This window comes from Henckelia pumila, chromosome 4, assembly GCF_033568475.1.
Source record: "Henckelia pumila isolate YLH828 chromosome 4, ASM3356847v2, whole genome shotgun sequence".
NCBI lineage: Eukaryota > Viridiplantae > Streptophyta > Magnoliopsida > Lamiales > Gesneriaceae > Henckelia > Henckelia pumila.
The window spans coordinates 16085173-16091671 of NC_133123.1; positions in this window are offsets into that span (position 1 = coordinate 16085173).

The following is a 6499-nucleotide window of genomic DNA, read 5'->3' on the forward strand; positions in this document are numbered from 1 at the left end:
ATAAATAAAAAATAAGACATATTTTAAGGCATTTCTGACAGTAGAAATTTGATTAGTAATTTCATTTTCTGTGTCGTAAATATATAACTGCGCAAACTTCGGAGATGCACCTTCACATGGAAGTATGCTTCCAATTAAATGATAATTTTGACCATGAAGTTTAAACACTGAAGCGGAGCCACCTTGATTTAAACTTGAATCTATCTTCCCTCCCATCGACGTGAAATAAAACATACTAATGTACGATATGATATTCTCAAGAAAATGTTTGCTTTTATCATTCACTTCATTTAAAAAATCATGCAATACTTCATGATGTTTTTTTTAAGGAGGAAGTTGTATTTTTCCTTGCATACAACACATGGAGTATTTAGGATTTTGAGATTTTTTAAAGGAGGAAGTTGTATTTTCCCTTGCATAACCTTTCTTCATACCAGAATATCGCACCACAAAAATCACATCTGTATATTGGATTTCCTATATCCCAGTAATCTATATAAAAAAGGACGTTGTTAACACACACATATTCCAAAAAAAAAAATGAAAAATACGTAACATAAAAAAATTAAATATGTTATAACTGAAAAATAAAAAAAATTCTTTTATAAATTTGAATAAAACATAAACTTGTTTTAAACTAAAACAACATAAAACCAATATAATATAATTTTACCAATGGATGATTTTGAGATATTTTTGTCAAGATTGTCATGACTATGTTGAATGTCCAATATGTTAACTTAATTATTTGAATTGAATCAAATTCAACTGCAAAAAAAAATGTTATTAATTGATGATTATACTTATATCTTAAATATAATATCTTAAAATTAGGAAAAAAAACACGTGTAGTTATTAAAAAATTATATTGATAAACAAACGACAGTTTGTCGCCAGTATTAACAGCAGAGAGAGAAATCATCATCAATCGTTAGATCAATCATATCTGATTTATTTTTAGTTGAGCTGCTAGACATTTAAGAAGAAGAATCTATATCAACTAAGCTCGATGAAGTAGCTGCACGTATACCGATGTTAAAAAAAACAAATATAATAATTTGAGTAGACAAATAACAAAAAAATAACGCATGAAAAAAATATCATACCATTTGTGATCTCACTTAATGGATATTTTGATGTTGTCAATACCATCTTAATTTATGTTGGCTGAAAACAGTTTTATTATATGTTAATTCTTTATATTGATTATTTGCATCATGTTATGTATGTTACATCTTGATTTATCAACACTTTGAGATGTTGCTTTTAATTATAAACGATTTTAGGTAATTATTTTATAGATGTTCTCTTAGAAGGATTCGATATATGCATATATTGAAAATGATTTAAAGTGATTGTTAGCTTAGAATCTTAGATTAGTTAATATAATCATCTGCACAAGTATAATATTAATTCAACAATGTTTTGTTTATTTGCAGGTTATCAATTTAGAAGGACTACTTATATCTTATCAAGAAAGTTAAGTCTATGGTAGATAATGCATTTTTATTAGAAATTTATTGATAAACATCTAGATATCATTTTAAGTTGATGTTTATCCATATATATATCAATTTCAGATGCATATAAGCAGAAGGAGTTCGATTGAAAAATGATGCGTAAGGATAATTTTTTCAACTTGTATTTCAAACATTAAATATACGGTATGAATAACTCAAAAATTCAATCCCAAAAAGTAAATTAAAAGTATACTTAATTATCTTTTGCTTGATTGTTAGTTTTCCGTCTCTTGTTGCCTATCCGTAGATTTTGTCAGTCGCTCCATAGTAATTTTGATTCTTCAAAATTCAGCAGCCTTTCATATGATTGAATGTTCTTCGCTATATCATTGTGGGAACCTTATAGCCGATCTTGAATTTTTTTTTTATGATTATGTGATAATTGCTTATGAAAATATGTGAGTTTGAATTTGATCTTGTGTTTTGAATTTCTCGAAATTGTGATTCGATGGTAAATGTTTTCAAGAATAATGTGAGAGGAGTGATTTAACTATATATGCTCTATATTTGAGAATCATGACTTATGGGATTGACTCAATAACTGATAACCTATGTTTTATTTTTTTAAAAAAATTTATTTTGATTTAAATATATTACAATTTTATTATAAATTTTTAAACTTAAATTTTTTTAATCTAAATTTGGAATATATCCTAGTTGCTGTTATTTGATTGAAATTAAATCTGGCATTTAGTTAGATTTAAGTTACGAATTATTTTTATTGATTTGAAAAATATTTAAATGATATACTTTATTAAGAAAGAAAATATTGCTTATTTTTTTATTGATCACAATGTCTTATAATTTTACATTTAATTTCCAAATTTCAGGTTTTTTTAATATTTTGTGAAATAATTGGTCACAGTTTCTTATAATTTTACATGGAATTTTCCAATTTTAAGTTTTTTTTTAATCTTTTGTGGAATGTGCCTTATTTGTCCGAAAAATAGAAAATAAAATGTGTATTTGTGTTGAATATATAATAATTAAAATAAGAAATAATTTTGATTGATTTTTTAAAATTTTGATTGGTAGTTCTATATTTAGAAAACTAAGACAAATATTATGGTATTGATTGACATAATTGTTTGTTTTTCAACATTATTACTTTGTTTACAACCATAATTAGTAAATATTATTCCTAAGCTACCGTGTTATAAATATTTACCATTTTTCATAATATTCATTGTTTAGTGTCGAGTGTTTAAATTTTTTTATGCATTATTAAGTTATTTAAAGTCATAAAATTTATCTGTATGTTTACGGTTAGGGATTGAGTCCTATTTTCCTATTTTAATTGCTAAGTTGATTGGCCGGTAAAAAAATTATTACAATATTTGTATCAATTTTTAACTTGCATTTTTAAAATCTAATATGGAATATCTCACACTTTAAATATTTTCTTTGACAATGAATTTTTATTGTTGAATTTTAAATTAAATTAAAGAATCATAATGATGAATGTTTTGATTTGTTAGTCGATACTGTGTATAAAAAAAGTAAATATGTTCAAAAATTTTGTTAGGTGATAATATTGATCGTATTTTGTTGTAATTATTGCATTGATTTTTTAATATGTTTTTTAATCTATTATGGGAGGTATTATATTTGCATGTATTTGATTGAAACTAAAATATGTATTTATGTAGAGATTTAAATTAAATTAAATATTCAGTTTTATTTATAGATTTGAATCGTTTATTTAATTAATAGGTTTTATATTTAAAGTTAGACATTTTTTATTAATAATTAATGCTCACCGTTTACACTATTTTATCTATTTGTATTTTATTAATTTAATTATTTGAAGGTATTAATTTAACCAAGACTTTTTTAAATGTTTAAAATTTAAAATAAATTAAGTGATTATTTAAATATTCAGTTTTATTTATAGATATTTTGAATCGTTTATTTAATTATTAGGTTTTATATTTAAAGTTAGACATTCTTTATTAATAATTAATGCTCACCGTTTACACTATTTTATCTATTTGTATTTTATTAATTTAATTATTTGAAGGCATTAATTGAACCAAGACTTTTTATAATGTTTAAAATTTAAAATAAATCAAGTGATTATTTTATTTACGGTACATTTTATATGTAATTATTAAATCTTCTAAATTGGTTATATTATTAAAGAAATATATTAATAATTTAAAATTTTATATATTAAAGCATTTATTTAATATATACATATTACTAAAATTATTGAATTTGTATAGATTAATTGAGCAAATTTTAAAATTATAATTTATTTATTATTATATTTGTATTATTTATTTTTCTACATTTAAAGTGTAAATTTTAGCAAATGAAAACGTTATAAACTATGCAATTTGACTTATCTTTATAAATTATATGTATATATATATATATATATATATATATATAATGTATGAAAATAATTGAACCGTTCGTAGCATTTAGAACATAAACAGAAATAAGTTGTCTTAGTTTTCCTTTTTTAGCTAATTATTTTTGGCTGGATTTTACTATATTTGGCAAAAACTAAGTTATTATATATATATATATATATATATATATATATATATATAGATTACATTTTCAAACTTTTTAAAAGAGCGTCGTCTAGAATATTTGGTGTATTGACTTTCCATAAATCTATATTATGTATCTTAATTAGAACCTTGATATAAATTTACTTAACATATTTTAAAAAATAATTAACATTTTTAATCAAATTTATTAATCGACAAAAATTTTAATTTTTTGAAAAATATTTATTTTTAAAAAATTCTGATAGAAAAATAATATATGATTTTTTATAATTTCTTTATATATTCTTTTTATTAGTAAGAGTTATCTCAACCAAGATAAAGAATTTAATGTAATCACATAAAATTGGTATGCCCATTTAAAGATTATCTCAAATGATATAAGTATTTCTTATAAATATGGTAAATATTTTAAAACGAATCAATTTTTTTTTGAAAATAATATTATCTTATGTATTTTTTTAAAGAAAATTTAACCTCCTTAATTCTGTAAACTTTCTAAATTTTAATTCTAAAATAGTTAAATTGTATTATTTATGGAACATTTTATATATAATTGAGAAACATTTTAAATTCGTTGTATTATTATTGAAATATAGCATTTATTAAAATTTCTCATATATGTGGTACTTTGTTTCAAAATTTGATTTGAAGCAAATTTTCAGACGAATGTTGACCCATATAAATTTTAATTATAAATTACAAAAAAAAATTTCATTTATTGAAAATTTTATATATAATTGGGAAATCTTCAAAATTTTGTTGTATTATTATTATTATTATTATTATTATTATTATTATTATTATTATTATTATTATTATTATTATTATTATTATTATTATTATAGCATTTATTGAAGATTTCACATATATATGATAATTTTTTGAAAAGTTTGTTTGTTGGCGTTGGGAGCATGTATTCAGACAAATTTAATTCCGTATAAAATTTTTTATGAAGCAAATTCGAAATACTAAATGAAAGAAATTGTTATATAATACATTTGTACATTATTATTTATAGTATTGTAAGAGATTTTGAAATATATATGAACTCAAATAATTAATTATATTTGTATAAAGTGATTAAGCAAATTTTAAATTGAAAATTGATTTATTATTATATTTATAGTATTAATTAATATCTACCAATTTAATCGTAAGTTTTTGGCAAATTAAATTATTATAAAGTAAGTTAATTTGAATCAATTATATTTGTGCATTATATATATAGATATATATTAAAATGAAAACTATTTCTAAATAAGTAATATTTAAAATGAATTTTGGTGCATTAAACATATAAATAGAATTAAATAAAGTTTGTTTCCTGTTTTAGCTAAAAGTTTTTGACGGGATTTTACTATATTTAGCAAAAACTCAGTTATTATATATATATAGATTAAAGTTTAAGATAAATTATTTTAAGATTTTTTTTAAGGATAACTTATTTTATGAATTTGAGGTTACTAATGAATTTAATAAAAAATAAATAACAATTAATTGAAGGACAATATTGTCAATAAATGATATAAAAATTGATGATGGAGTTTGAATAACACTTCGTTTAGAATATATAAATATTACAAATAGAAATAGGTGTCATGTGATGAATCTCAGTCATTAGCATACCTATCTTTTAAGAAAGAAGAGGTTTTTAGAAGCTTTTTATGATAGATTTAATATCTCATGATTTGTCACGTCAATAATATATTATTAATTAAGTTTATGTGTAAAAATACGAACTATTGGATGCATGATTTGGATATTATCCTTAGTGTAGATCTCATCAACCGCTTTTTAGAACCCTATCTTTTACAAAAGAAGAGTATTATTCACAATTTTTTTTTTGAAATCAGTGTAATTTACAATCTAAAAAATAGTGGTAACACTCCATCTTATTTAATTTATTGTTAGACATGATTGCTCTCATAATATCTTGTCTTATATGATAAAACATTAAGGGAGAATAGTTTTTTTTTATTGACTTGCACATTTTTTTATTTTAGTCCATTAATTTTTCAAATTTTATTTTTGATTTGATACACTAACTTTTGATTTTCTGCTATTTTGGTCAATCGAATAACGTGACATCGGAAAATATTAACGTGACATCGGAAAAACTGACATGTCAAACTGTCTCGTCAGCAATTGGACCAAAATAACCGAAAATCAAAAGTTAGTGCATCAAAACCAAACTTTATATTTTAGTTTTTTTTTAAAAAAATTGTTAGAGTACTTTATCATATATAAATAAAGAGTAAAATTTAATTTGGTATACGAACTATTGGTTAAAAAAATTTATTTTCATCTTAAAATATTAACATTTATTCCCAACACATTTCATATGACAAAATTACCCCTTTCCGACTGTCAAATTTACTTCCACAATAAAAAAGACCTAAATCACTCATCATCTATTTATGTTATTGTTGGGATAATTGCATTTTAACCCCTTATGAA